The sequence below is a fragment of the Theobroma cacao genome, chromosome 7 (genome assembly GCF_000208745.1).
Source record: "Theobroma cacao cultivar B97-61/B2 chromosome 7, Criollo_cocoa_genome_V2, whole genome shotgun sequence".
Taxonomy (NCBI): Eukaryota; Viridiplantae; Streptophyta; class Magnoliopsida; order Malvales; family Malvaceae; genus Theobroma; species Theobroma cacao.
In genome coordinates, this window is record NC_030856.1 from 12,631,857 (window position 1) to 12,647,469 (window position 15,613).

General features: G+C 31.9%; 3 long non-coding RNA genes across 3 annotated transcripts; 1 reads left to right on the forward strand and 2 right to left on the reverse strand.

The window, feature by feature from the left end:
- Window positions 5,159–6,799, reverse strand: LOC108662919. The gene is made up of 3 exons (XR_001928783.1): window positions 6,761–6,799; window positions 6,025–6,108; window positions 5,159–5,199 (listed from the first exon to the last, which is right to left on the reverse strand). It is a non-coding gene; the product is annotated as an uncharacterized LOC108662919 (long non-coding RNA).
- Window positions 11,349–13,060, forward strand: LOC108662876. The gene is made up of 3 exons (XR_001928731.1): window positions 11,349–11,453; window positions 12,105–12,187; window positions 13,020–13,060. It is a non-coding gene; the product is annotated as an uncharacterized LOC108662876 (long non-coding RNA).
- Window positions 13,418–14,965, reverse strand: LOC108662877. Its single transcript, XR_001928732.1, has 3 exons — window positions 14,925–14,965; window positions 14,189–14,264; window positions 13,418–13,776 (listed from the first exon to the last, which is right to left on the reverse strand). It is a non-coding gene; the product is annotated as an uncharacterized LOC108662877 (long non-coding RNA).

The window sequence follows — 15,613 nt, forward strand, 5'->3', positions numbered from 1 at the left end:
AAAAAAATGTGCAGAAAATTAGAAAAATTTGGGTTCCAAAGGAACTTTATGCAACGAGACTAACTTTCAAGGATCCAAAGCAATTTGGATACCAAATATCAAATGAAAAATGTCTCTTGTAGGTGTGCTAGAGCAAGGAGAAACAATTCTTGAAGAATGGATGCTCTCTAGTCACACATAAAAGAAAATGGGTGATTTCTATGCTAATTTTTTTTTTAATGAGAATCTTGATTGCTTATTTATTGAATGTTTCATTCATTTGACTTGGTTTCTAAAATTGTTTGCTTTTCTACATTGAAATTTTGGTTGTCTATTCTTGCTTGAATGTTAAGTGCATAATTCTTTGAGCTTTATTGATCAATCTTGGCTATGCAACTTGATTTGATATGATACAAGCTATAAGTTGCAAGGAAGTATGAATCTAAAAATGAAGTATGTACTTATATTTGATCTTGAATATGTCATCATCCTTATTTTGAGAAAATTGTTTTATTAAGATTGATTGATTATGAAAAATTGTCTCTATAAAATTTCCTCATGATTTATGACATTGTTTCTATACTACTTCTTTGAGGAAAAATGATTTTTGCGCATAATTTTGAAACATAAAAGGTTGGATAATGCGATAGAAATATGAGCATACTTGATGACTTACACTCACATTTATTCAAGTAGCCTAAAACAAGGAAAATTGAGTTAAAAAAAATTGTCCTTGATTTCCTTGTGCCTAACATAAGTCGACCATTTGAACAATCTTGATTTACATTCTAGAACTTGTTTGAATAGTTCAAGATGGTTGATAATGAGCTTGAAAGTTTTGACTACTTGAATTGGTACTTTTAAAAGCAAAATGAGTTTATATGAGAAAAACGTTGCCATCTTTTAAGTTTAGAATGATATATGAATTGAACAAGTTTGTTTCATAATGAAAAATACTTATGACTTGTTCTTATTGGATGTGCATATTCGCTTGTAAGCTTGAATGGTCACAAGGGCATTTTTGGAACATAATTGTGAGATATTTGCAAATGACCCTTGACATGCATTTACATGATTCATTATGCCCATTACATATTTCATAAATCATTTAGAGCATAATGAAACAAAATTGAGTGACATTGAGCTCATGATTTTTCACAAAGCAAGTCTAATCTTGAATGTTTCAAGTTAAAAAGTTTGCAAAGAAAGATTAAATCTTTATCAATTAATTTTCTTGCGAAATCTTTTTATTCTCTTTGATTGAAATTAATTCTTTACTTTTAATGACATAGCATGATTGAGCAAACTTGATTTGATATATTTATATAAATTGCACAAATTCGATGTTGCTTCATATTTCTCTTATGATTGGTGAAATTGATTGAAAGGGATTTCTTAAGCATGATTTTGAGTGTAATAATTTAACATTGATGGAATTTTTCAAGCAAAAGAACATATCTATTTGCAATGTTTGGCATCCTTGAGATTATAATGATTTCAATGATATAAAACTTGAACAAGCAAACCTTGTGTTGAAAATGCCATTATATCTTGTTCTTGTTACAAAGGATTGCTAGAATAACCTTAAGGGCATTTTTGTCCATATGCTGGAAAACTGTAGAAAATGCTAAATTTGATGCTTATTATGCTTAAACATTGGTTAAGTACTTGTTATACATGTTATAATTCATAGTCACGCATCATGATGTAAATTGAATATGTTTGAGCATATTAAAGGCATGATTCTTTAAATGAGCATTTCAACTTTTTAGCATTTGTGAACAATGAGCAATAAAAGCCAAAATTTGAGTTCACATGTTTTCTTGAAAAATCTTTGATCATACATGTCCAAAAAGATGTTCCAAACATGGTTGAAATGAAATTCTAAATTGTTCTCACACAAATCCATGTTTTGAGATCATTATACCTTGGAACATTGCATGTTTTGCACCTTTTTTTGGCTTTTCAATATGTAGGAATCAAGCATAATTAACTCCTTAGCATAGCTAGTCGACTATTGGAGAACAAAATGCAAACAATGCTGCTGCTAGAATGATAAAAAGTGGACCCCAAGGATATGTAGTCGACTCTTGAATGCTCTAAAGCCAAAATGGACAGGTTTTGAGTTCCAAAATGTCTCCTTACATTACTTCTTGTCCTTGCAATATTTTCTGCCCTGAATTTCCTTGTCAAAGATGATTCTTGACTCTTAAAAACTTGCATTGTGAATACTCTCATGATCATTTGGTGCAAGTACATGTTCTTGAAATTGTAAAACTTGCTGAAAAATGGGAAATCCTTTTTGATGACATAAATCTATCTATTCTCAAGCATGACACTCATATTGATTCCATAAATTCTCATGTATTTACAACAACAAAATAGAAATATGAGAAATTGTTCGCCAATGCTTGAATTTGTTAATCTGATTGGATTTTCATGTGCATATATTGAAAATATCTTCTCATGAAAATTGAAATGTTCAAATGCTAATCTAGGAACAATTCTTGAAATATATTTTACGTTTGTGCTCAAATGATTGTTTCAAAATTGATTTCTTGATTATGCATACTTATTTGATTAGGATGAACTCATTGAACTTAGTGAAAATATTCTTGGTTCATCTACTATATTGGTCAAGACACATGCTTACATGATTTTTCATTTTGCTTGACCTTAAGGTTTGAAGTTTAAAACTTGACTTGAGCTATACATTTGAAAATGAATTTAATTGTCAAGTTTGATCATGGCATATATAGTGAGTTGACATAGTTGAAATTTATTTTAAATATGCATTTAAATGTTAACTATGTTTTCATTGAGCCTTAACGTTTACATGATCTAAAGATTTTATGTGCATCCAACTTTAGCTTATAGGTCACCGTAAACAACTTGACATGTCAAATAAAATATGGCCTATAGCTTTAGTTAGCAATGAATGCCTAATGTGCTTTGATTAAATATATCTTTTTTTTTCTTGATAATTGGTATTCATTGATGATTGAATGTTCACTTTGCATATATTCATGAGTTGAGTGCTTTACTTTCAATATTCTATAACAATTGATTTCACTCATGAATTATGAATAATTGAGAAATTGCATGTACCTTGAACTTTAATGGTTGCATATTTTTTCAATGGGTATATGTCTATATTGAAGTCATGCTTGCATTTTGATGAACAAAATTGGAATCATGATTAAGGAAGATAGCCATGTTATTTCTTGTAACCATGTTTGTGCTTATTTGATCATAACTCTCATACATGATTGCAATAATGCAAAATGCCTTAGTCATGCTTCGTTAATAATAATATGCCTTCTTTGAAAGTTCTCCTTGAATTAACAATTTCATATATAATATGGAGAATACATCTTGCAATGGTTGCTTCAAAATGATCTGGATGAATGATCGCTCGGAATTGATTGGGAAGAATATTCACTAAAAATGCTTAGTGATGATATTTTTTAATTTCTCCTTGAGCTGCTATTTTCATGTATGAATTAGAGAATTTCCTAGAAATGCTTGATTGATATATTTCTTGGCTAATTGATATTGAGACTAAATAATGAATGTTTGATGACGATTGATAATACTTGATGATAATTGAGAATAGTGCTTGAAGATTAATGATACCTTAGACATGCCTAGGAACTACTTGGCAAATACTTCTTGAAAATATGAGTATGTGATGAATATGTTGAACATCCATTCAAATGCTCATATTTTTTTGGTTCCATGAATACTTGAGTATTAGGGAAATAAATTGAATATCCATATGAATGCTCATTTATTCTAGGCTCATGATTTCTCTCCTAATATTTGATCTATTGAGTATCTCTAACATTTTGTGTTGAGCTTATGATTTCTTAAAGGGGAGTCAATCATTGTCATTGATATCATAACGAATTAAGATCTTCAACAACAAGGTTTGGTGAGAATTCAACATTTGGTGTTCTTCGCTACTGGTAACATCTTGCTAAACACCAAAATAGATATTGTGTCTTATATCGCCTCTCACTTAAACTTGAATATTGAAATGCATAATTGGTATCAAGCCTTAAGTTTTCTCAATTAGTGTCTAGCTTTAAAATTAGCATCAAGCTTTATAATTGTCTCTTCTCCCTTGTGCTTTAAAATGATCCTATCTTTATTAAATGTTTTGAGCCTTGAAGTTGATATGCTTGAAATGCTTAGTGATATGGGAAGTCTTTACTAGTGCTTTACCAATTGATATAATGAGCTTTAAAATGATTCCATCTCTCATAATTGATATTGTGCTTTTACAAAAGAGGAGATTTTACTTACATCTATCAATTGGTTTATTGAGCTTTAACACTTGGTATTGGAGTTGAAATATTGCTTATGTGCTTATTGAACATCTTTATGCTTATCTTTCTTGAACTTCATAAATGTTATTTTTCTTAGTGACATGGTTGAGGATATTAAGTGCATATATATGATGACTTGGTGACTTTGTGGTTACATATCCATAGTCTTAACGCTTATATTCTTGATGGACTTTCATAACCATTGTTTCTTGAGCTTAAGTGTTTAATGTTCACTCTTCTTAACCTTTTTGATATAACAAAAAGTGTCACGACCCAGAACTCCCATCGAGCCCGTGACAACCGTCGCGACGTCCCGATAGACATTCATTACTCGAAATGTCAATCGAAACCTCACAAGGCTTAACGTTAGTTTTTCTCACTTCCCCCATGAGTATTAGTTGCTAAAATCATGTTTTGAGAGATTATAAACTATTTCCAATTCAAAACAATAGAAAAATAAATTTTTCCTCACAGGGGCATTTTGATCATTTTTCCTCAAAAATCTCGAAATTTGCTAAAAATGTAGTAAGCGAGTACAAAACACATAATTCATAATAAAAAACGAGTTTTAAAATCTAAAATCTTCATTTAAAACGAAATTACGATTATTTAGATATAATAAGAAAATAAAAGAAATATTAAGTAAAATATTCTATTTTCTTATAAAACAATATTTATAGAGTTATACGTAAATAATTTTTGTAGCGTAAAAGCTAAATAAATTCATAAATATTGTAATACAGTAAGTCAGAGTATTTAATTTAATTTACAATAACCTGTGGGCCCCCGAATAACCAAAAGTAAAGAGGATTGTGAACCTACAGTTTGAAGAAATGCAAATCCAAGGGTAGTCCTCGATGAACTCAGCTATCTACAGCCTAATCTGAACCTGAAATGGGTGGAAAAGAGAGTGGTGAGATTTTATAATCGCAGTGAGTAAACAAACATCATCCGAAATATATAAAGTCGAGTAAAAGGAGACAATTATAATATTTCATCTCAATATGTATTTCATAACATAAATATTTAACATGGCTTATGAGTATCTTAAAAGCTTGGCTCCTGCCTAAATCATTCTTGGGGATACCTTGGCCGAGGCATCTAACCGAGTCCGCCAAGGCTGTTAAAAAGTTCGTATACACGTAAACATATTTTTAGTTTGAAAAACACAGCCATTCCTTGGCGTTAGCGGAGTTCATCATCACGAGGTGGTTCGGCATGACGTGAACTCTGTCCATACCTCAGGAGATACCCTATGCGTCTCTCCGACCGAGGTACATATATATATATCTGGATTCCGTGCCCTTCTAATAGGCTGGTCCATAGAATCCGCCTACTGCAGCAAGCTAAACCCACCGTACAATAAAATTTTGACAACATGACAGGGCTAATATTTTACTACCCAGTCTGTAAGGGTAAAATAAAACAATTCATACGATTCATAAAACACAGCCCAGCCAGTCATGCCAACACAATAACAATATAACATAAGCCATCAATTTCCAATCATAAATTTACAACATACCAGTGGTCTCCAATTACTCTATTTTCAAAATCGTTATATCGTTTCAAGACAATTTATAAAATCTTTTCATTTAAACACATTTTTGTTTGCAAAACCTAAAATTAGCCATTTAACTTATTTTTATAAAATTTCACCAAAACCGAGTTAAAACATACTTTAGATAATTAAAATGATGATAAGGTTACTCACTATTTCGGGGAGTCGAATTTCTAGAGTACTCTGACTACCGATCCTCGAGTACAATTTCCTTACCTTTATCGAAGGATTCACCACCTAGACATAGTACAAAATTGAGAAACTTACTACATTGGTACTAAATCAAAATTAAACTAATTTAGACTACTAATGCATGATATGGAATGCAAAAATGTCCGAATAGCCGTTTAAATACGGTATTCGACCTAATTCGCACTATTCCCAGTGTAATTGGCTAAAACCTCCAATTTAACTCCAAATCGATTTACTTCACTTTCTACACTCCAATTATACTTAAAATACCTCAATGACTATGAAAATAATTCAATGTATCAGTTCGAACCATAAATCGCACATGTCTATACATTAGGTAAAAATTCAAATTTTCATGCCAAAATTTCCCATTAAATTTCTAGCCTCACCAATCATTAAATACCACCAAAATATCATGAAATATCATCAATTTCAGCCTCAATATCCTCCCTAGAAAATTCAGCCTCTTGTGGGTTTGTGAAGAACAAAGTGATTTCTTGCTAGATTTTCATACTTTCCATTACTAAACAACCAAAAACACTTAATTAACTTAAAATCTAGCAAAATCAATGCTCAAAACCTCTCCTCTCAAATTCAGCCAGTAGGGGTTCATCATGAAAACTTGAGTTCTAAGCATGGAAAATGAAACAGAAAGCATGGGTAGTGTAAATCACAAGATAAAATCACAAAATTTTACCTTTATTAGCTTAATCCCTTGAAATCCCACACTTTTTCTTCAATTTTCCCACCTAGATTTTGTTCTTTCTTTGTTCTTCTTCACTTCATGCTTTGGCTGGCCATAATGAAGAAAATAGGCTAATTTTTGTTGATTTTAAAGATAAAAAAATAAATGGATATAAACTTGACACATGTCACCATCCCATTGATCTATTTTTTTAAACTTAACAATTAAGCAATCTCTCTCCACCATTTAAATTTCCTTCAATTATCCATGATAATATTGGATAAAATCCATGTGCTGGATAAGTGTCCGGTGTGTAAAATTACAATTTTACCCCTGGGGTGACAAAATTACCATTTTACCCCTATGCTCCGAAAAATACCTAAATTACAATTTTTTTCACTTCTCAACCTCAAATCATACTCTAATACTCAAATTATACTCCAATAAGTCAAATGGGGCCAAAAAAAGCTTTTCTAAAAATTTTCATTTTGTCCCTAGGTGGCAAATGACCATTTTACCCTTGGATAGTGAAAATTTCGGTTTGACTCCAAATGGATCCTCAAACTCTGAATTACCATTTTGAGTCATCCTTGGACTGTGAAGCTCTTAATTTCGCCTTTAATTTTCTATGTGATCTAGTTTGAGGCTTAAATCAACTTTGTTGTACCTCTAAATACAATACCTACTTTTGTAAATTTTTCGAGACTCTCCTAGCGTGCAATCATGCTATCATAACATGTATGTCATGACAAGTATTTTATAAGGTCAGGCTTTACAAAAAGGGGGAGAAAGTTTATGAGCAAATTTAATTTTATGCATATGTTGAGGGGGAGATTTTAAAATCATTTCAAATGCAAATTATGCTCATAGTTTTGTCATATCAAAAAGAGGGAGATTGTTAGCTTTAAAATTATTATAGTTTTGATTATGACAAAATGATGAAATTTGCTTGAATATTATTTGAGTAATCTTTGACAAATTCTTGAAATGATTTAACTCCCATACATTTGTTCTTACATAGACACAAGTTTGACTTTTGAAGTTATTGAACTATATCTATAAGCTTGTATGACTTAAGTATATGAGTGCTTATGATTCTTATTCATTAAAGTTTAATTTAAAGATTAAAGGAAAATCTAGATGCACTCATTAAGGGGGAGTTTTGAATATCTTTTTTAATGATGACAAAAAAAAAGAGAGAAGGAAAAGTAAGTTAAATTGAGTGTGATAGGTTTCCATGTTTAATTTATATGTGTGATGCTTAGTTAGGATTTTATTGAATATTATGTGCTAGTTATTATGGATATTCAATATATCTTGCTTAGCTACTGTGGGAATTGTATATCTTGTTTAGCTGTTATGGATATGATAAATAGTTTATTGCAAATCTTTAAAGAAAACTAGATGCATTGACTAAGGGGGAGTAACTCATTATGCATAAAGATTTGAAGCATTCATATTGAACATAGACATTGCACTTTTAATCTAAGAGTGTTTTGTCATCATCAAAAATAAGAGAAAGAGAATGTTGACTCTATATGTTTTTAATGATAGCAAAATATTCTCATTCATTTGTGTCTAATGCCTTTACTTGAGTGTGCTGAACATTTAATTTATGAAATTAATAAATCAATCTTTCAAAGTGTATATCAAAAGAAAAAGGGAGATAAAAATAATAAGACATGACTGTCCAACAAGGAGGAAGCTTATTGGTGAAACAAGGAAGAACATTGGTTGACCAAACTTCAAATTGGAGAAATGGTAGGCTGAAGAGTTTGAAAAACAGAACCAACTTAGTCGACCAAGTCAGTTGACTAAGTGCTCTTTGCCAAGATCAGCAAACTAGAAATAGAATCAACTTAGTCGACCAAGTCAATCGACTAAGAGCTCTCTGTTTACAATTTGAACTAGAGCACTACAAGACAGATTAACGGCTAGAACTCATCCTCAACTGTTTTCAATGGCCATAAACTGCCAAACCACCATCAGAGTTGCATCTCCAAGTATAAAAGGGTCTTCCAACAATTAGAAACAAGTTTTTGGAAGTTTTGAAGAGATTTGAGTCATTAAAAGCTGAAAAACTAGAGAATTTTCTCTTCACCTCACTACACTTAAACACCCATCCTTTATACTTGTATTCTGCACTGGTAAATTATTATGTTTTAAAATTGAAGTGTTAGTTAAACGAAATGAGATTTATAACTTGTTTTGAAATTGAATACTGGTTTTGGAAATTGAGTAAGTGGAGACTATATACTCGTGTTTGATATATGGTCTGAATTAATGGCTTATGATAATGTGATGGCATGAATGGCTGGATTTGTGTTTGTGTGGAATATATGAACTGTTTTGTTTTACCTTGACAGGCTAGGTAATATCATATTAGCCATGTCATGCTACCAAAATTTTTATTGATTTGGTGGGGTAAGTGATTAGCTTACTGCAGTGGGCGGGTTTCCGTGGACCTGCCTATTAGAGGGGCACGGTAAACCCCGTTATATTTTACCTTAGTATGAGAGGCGCGGAGGGTATCTCCTAAGGTAGTTTAGAGTTCACTTCACGTAGAACCACCACGTGAGGGTGAAACTCAGCCAACGCCAAGGAACGGTTACGTTTTTAAACGTAAAAACATGTTTTTTGTGTATATGTTAATTTAATAGCCTTGGCGAACTTGGTTGGATGTGCTGCGTAAGGTATTACCGAGTACGAGTTTTGGCACAAGCTAAGTTTTAAGATAGTCATAAGCCATGCTGATTATTTTTGATGAAATGTAATTGTTTTATATTGTTGAAATGAGTTTTAATGTTATGAATCATATTATGAAGAGATGTTTTAATTGTCTCAATTTACTCGACTTTAGATGTTATAGATGAACTTTGCTTGCTCACTAGGTTTATAAAAACTCACCCCTTTCTTTTCACCCATTTCATGTTCAGAGCAGTGTCACGACTCGGTACTCCCCTCGAGCTCGTGACAATAGCCGCGTTATTCGGATCGACACTCATTACCCAGAATGTCAACCGAAACCTCGTAAGGCTTTAATATCAGTTTCTCTTTTCCCCGGTGAGCAACCGTTACCAAATATCATGTTCTAAAAGAATTTAAACTATTTCCAACTGAAATCAATAAAAAAATGATTTTTGTCTCATAGGGGCATTTTGGTCATTTTTCCTCAAGTTTCAAAACTAGTTAAAAATGTAGTATGCAAGTATAAAACACATAATTCATAATCAAAAATAAATTTAAACGTTTAAAACTTTCATTTAAAATGAAATTATAACTATTTGAATATAAAAAAGATATAGAATAAAATATTCAATTTTCTCATAAAATAATATTTTTAGAACACTGCATAATTAATTTTTACAACGAAAAAGTAAAATAAATTCATATATATTGTAATACAGATAACCAAAGTATAAAATTAAATTTGCAGTGACACGTGGGCCCACGAATGACCAATGGTATCTAGAGAGATAAACCTACATATTTTGAGAATGCCAGTTCAATTGTAATCCTCGATGAAATGAGCTATCTACCGACTATCATGAGCCTGAAATGGGTGGAAAGGAGGGTGGTGAGATTATATAATCCTAGTGAGTAAACAAATATCATTTAAAATATCTAAAGGAGAGTAGAAGGAGACTATTAAAACATTTCATCCAAATATGTTATTTATCATTTTTCAACTTATTTCAACTAAATGAAATTAATTTATTTAAATCAAGTAATCAGTATGGCTCATGAATTTCTTAAAAAAAAGCTTGGCTCATGCCAAATATTATTATCATACTCAGTTATCTAGGATACCTTGACTGAGGGCTATCCTAACTGAGTCCGCCAAGGCTATTAGAAAGTCATGTATGCAAAAGTCATGTTTTTATTTTGAAAACATAGCTGTTCCTTGGCGTTGGCCGAGTTCCCCCTCACGTGGTGGTTTGGTATTGTCAAGCCCTACTTTATAAATACTTATCATGATATACATGTGATAGCATGATTGCATGCTAGGAGAGTCCTAAAAAATTTACAAAAGTAGGTATTGTACCTAGAGGTACAACAAAATTGATTTAAGCTTTGAAATAGATTAAATAGGAATTTTAAGGTGAAATTAAGAGCTTCATAGTCCAAGGATGACTCAAAATGGTAATTTGGAGTTTGAGGATTAATTTGGAGTCAAACTGGAATTTTCGCTATTCGGGGGTAAAATGGTCATTTGCCACTTGGGGACAAAATGGAAATTTTTAGAAAAGATTCTTTAGCCCCATTTGACTTATTTGAGTATGATTTGAGTATTGAAGTATGATTTGAGGTTGAGAAATAAAAAAAAAATTGTAATCCTGATATTTTTTGGAGCATAGGGGTAAAATGGTTATTTTGCCACCCTAAGGGCAAAATTGTAATTTTACACACTCGACACTTATCCAGCACATGGATTTTATCCAATATTATCATGGATAATTGAAGGAATTTAAGTGGTGGAGAGAGAAAGCTTAATAGTTAAGAAATTACAAATGGACCAATAATATGGTGACACGTGTCAAGTTATTATCCTTTTTTTTTTTAGCTTTAAAATCAGCAAAAATCAGCTTATTTCCTTCATTATGGCTGGCCTAAGCATGAAGTGAAGAAGAACAAAGAAAGAACAAAACCTAGGTGGGAAAATTAAAGAAAAAGTATGGGATTTTAAGGAATTAAGCAATCAAAGGTAAAATTTCTTGATTTTGACTTGTGATCTACCTTTCCCATGCATTTCTCCTTATTTTCCATGGTTAAATTTCAAGTTTTCATGGGGAATTCATGGCTGACCAAATGGGTATGGAGAGAGAATGAAGTTGGATTGATTTGATTCTAAGTTATGTTAGTGTTTATAGTTAGTTTAGCATATTTAGAAACAAAACAATAAGAAAAAATTCATTTTCTCCCATTACCCATAAGAGGCCAAATTTTCTAGGGAGAATATTGAGGCTGAAATTGATGATATTTCATGATATTTTGATGATATTCAATGGTTGGTGAGGCTAGAAATTTAATGGGAAATTTTGGCATGAAAATTTGAATTTTTACCTAATGTATAGACTTGTGCAATTTATGGTTTGGATTGATAAATTGAATTATATTCATAGTCATTGAGGTATTTTAAGTATAATTGGAGTGTAGAAAGTGAAAGAAATCGATTTGGAGTTAAATTGGAGGTTTTAACCAATTACACCGAGAATAGTGCGAATTAGGTCGAATACCGTATTTAAATGGCTATTCGGACATTTTTGCATTCCATATCATGCATTAGTAGTCTAAATTAGTTTAATTTTGATTTAGTACCAACGTAGTAAGTTTCTCGATTTTATACTATGTCTAGGTGGTGAATCCTCCGATAAAGGTAAGAAAATTGTACTCGAGGATCGGTAGTCAGAGTACTCTAGAAATTCGACTCTCGAAATAGTGAGTAACCTTATCATCATTTTAATTATCTAAAGTATGTTTTAACTCGATTTTGGTGAAATTTTATGAAAATGAGTTAAATGGCTAATTTTAGGTTTTGCAAACAAAAATGTGTTTAAATGAAAAGATTTTATAAATTATCTTGAAACGAAATAACGATTTTGAAAATAGAGTAATTGGAGACCACTAATATGTTGTAAATTTATGATTTGAATTGATGGCTTATGTTAATGTGTTGGCATGACTGGCTGAGTTGTATTTTTGTGAACTGTATGAATTGTTCTATTTTGCATTTGCAGGCTGGGTAGTATTATATTAGTCATGTCATGCTGTCAAAAATTTATTGTATGGTGGGTTTAGCTTGCTGTAGTGGGTGGATTCTGTGGACCAGCCTATTAGAGGGGCACAGAATCCATATATATATATGTATCTCGGTCGAAGAGGCGTGTAGGGTATCTCTTGAGGTATGGTTAAAGTCCACGTCATGCCGAACCACCTCGTGATGATGATCTCTGCTAACGCCAAGGAACGACTGTGTTTTTCAAACTAAAAATATGTTTTCGTGTATACAAAATTTTTACAACCTTGGCGGACTCGGTAAGATGCCTCAACCAAGGTATCCCCGAGAATGATTTTGACAGGAGCCAAGCTTTTAAAATACTCATAAGCCATGTTGAATATTTAAATAAAATGAATATTTATGTTATGAAATACATATTGAGATGAAATATTTTAATTGTCTCTTTTTACTCAGACTTTAGATCTTTTGAATGATGTTTGTTTACTCACTGGGATTATAAAATCTCACCACCCTCCTTTCCCTCCATTTCAGGCTCAGATTAGACTGTAGATAGCTGATCTCATCGAGGACTACCGTTGGGTTTGCATTCTTCAAACTGTAGGTTTATAGTCCTCTTTACTTTTATTTATTCGGAGGCCCACTTATTATTATAAATTAAATTAAATACTTTGGCTTACTGTATTACAGTATGTATGAATTTATTTAACTTTTACGCTACAAAAATTATTTACGTATAACTCTAAAAATATTGTTTTATAAGAAAATAGAATATTTTACTTAACATTTCTTTTATTTTCTTATTATATCCAAATAATCGAAATTTCGTTTTAAATGAAGATTTTAGACCTTAAAACTCACTTTTGATTATGAATTATATGTTTGGTACTCGAATATTACATTTTAGCCAGGTTTGAAATTTTTAGGGAAAAATGACTAAAATACCCCTGTGAGACGAAAATTATTATTTTATTTGTTTTGAGTTTGAAACAGCTTAAAATCTTCTGGAACATGATTTTCGACAACGGTTACTCACGAGGGAAAGGAGATACTGATATTAAGCCTTGCGGGGTCTCGGTTGGCATTCCGAGAAATGAGTGTCTATCGGGGTACCGTGGCGGTTGTCACGGGCTCGAGGGGAGTACCGAGTAGTGATAGGCTTGAAGTGAACTCTAATAGTGTTAGCCTCATAAGTTATCCACCTGCGCCTCTCATACTGAGGTAAGATATAACAGGGTTTACCGTGCCCCTCTAATAGGTCGGTCCACGAAAACTCGCCCATTGTAGTAAGCTAATAATTATCCCACCAATCAATAAAATTTTGACAGCATGACAAGGCTAATATAATACTATCCAGCCTGCAAATGTAAAATAGAACAATTCATACAATTTATAAAACACAGCCCAGCCAGTCATGCCAACACAATTCATACAATTTATAAAACACATCCCAGCCAGTCATGCCAACACAATAACATAAGCCATCAATTTCAGTCATAAATTTACAACATACCAGTGGTCTCCAATTACTCTATTTTCCAAAACCTTCATTTCGTTTCAAGACAATTTTTAAAATATTTTCATTTAAACCCATTTTTGTTTATAAAACCTAAAATTTGCCATTTAACTCATTTTCATAAAATTTCACCAAAACCAAGTAAAAACATACTTTAGATAATTAAAATGATGATAAGGTTACTCACAGTACTAGGAGTTCAATATACCCCTATTCTTGGTCTTCGGGCACAATCTCTTTACCCTTGTTAGAGGGCTCACCACCTATACATCATACGTGACACGAATTTCAATAAATTGTGTCAATTTATCATAAACTATTTCAGGCTCTCTAAATCTAAATGAATACATGCGATGGGATGCAAAATGTCCGATTAATCACTTAAATGTGATATTTGACCTAAGTTACATTATGCTCGGTCTAATCGGCTAAAATCTCCAATTTAACTCCATATCAATTCTTCTCACTTTCTACACTCCAATTATACCTAAATTACCTCAGTGACTGTGAATGAGATTCAATTTATTAGTTTCGGGTCAATAATCACACATGTTTATACGTTAAGCAAAAATTTAGATTTTCACACCAAAATTTCTCATTTAATTTCTAGCCTCACCAAACATCAAATATCACCAAAATATCATGAAATATCATCAATTTCAGCCATAATATCCTCCCTAGAAAATTCAGCCAATGATGGGTAATGGGAGAAAATGAATTTTTCTTGTTGGTTTGTTTCTAGACATGATAAACTAACTAAAAACACTAACATAACTTAGAATCAAATCAATCCAACTTCATTCTCTCTCCATACCCATTCCAATCAGCTATGAATTCACCATGAAAACATGAAATCTAACCATGGAAAATGAAAAAGAAAGCATGGGTAGTGTAAATCACAAGTCAAAATCAAGAAATTTTACCTTTATTAGCTTAATCCCTTGAAATCCCACACTTTTTCTTCAATTTTCCCACCTAGGGTTCTTGTTTTTTTTTCCTTTCCTCCTTTTTTCTTCTTTGGCTGGCCATATGAATGAGAAATGGACTGATTTTGTATTAATTTTAAAGCTAAATATTTAATGGTTATAAATATGCCATGTGTCACATTTCATTGGTCCATTTTTATTTCTTAATTATTAAGCTTTCTCTCTCCATCATATAATTTTCTTCAATTATCCATGATAAAATTGGATAAAATCCATATGCTGGACAAGTGTTCTGGTGGTGAAAAATTACTGTTTTGCCCTTGGGGTGGTAAAATTATCATTTTACCCATACACTCCGAAAAATACCGAAATTACAATTTTTCACTTCTCAACCTCAAATCACACTCCAATAAGTCAAATATGATCAAAATATTTGAAAACAAATTTCCCATTTTGTCCTCGAGTGGCAAAATTACCATTTTGCCCCTAAATAGTGAAATTTCTGGTTTGACTCCAAATTAATTCTCGAACTCTGAATCACCATTCTAAGTCATTCTAAGACTTTAAAATTTTCAATTCACCCTAAAATCTCTATTTGATCTAGTTCGAGGCTTAAATCAACTTTGTTGTACCTCTAGGTACAATACCGACTTTTATCGATTTTTCGAGGCTCTCCTTGTATGTAA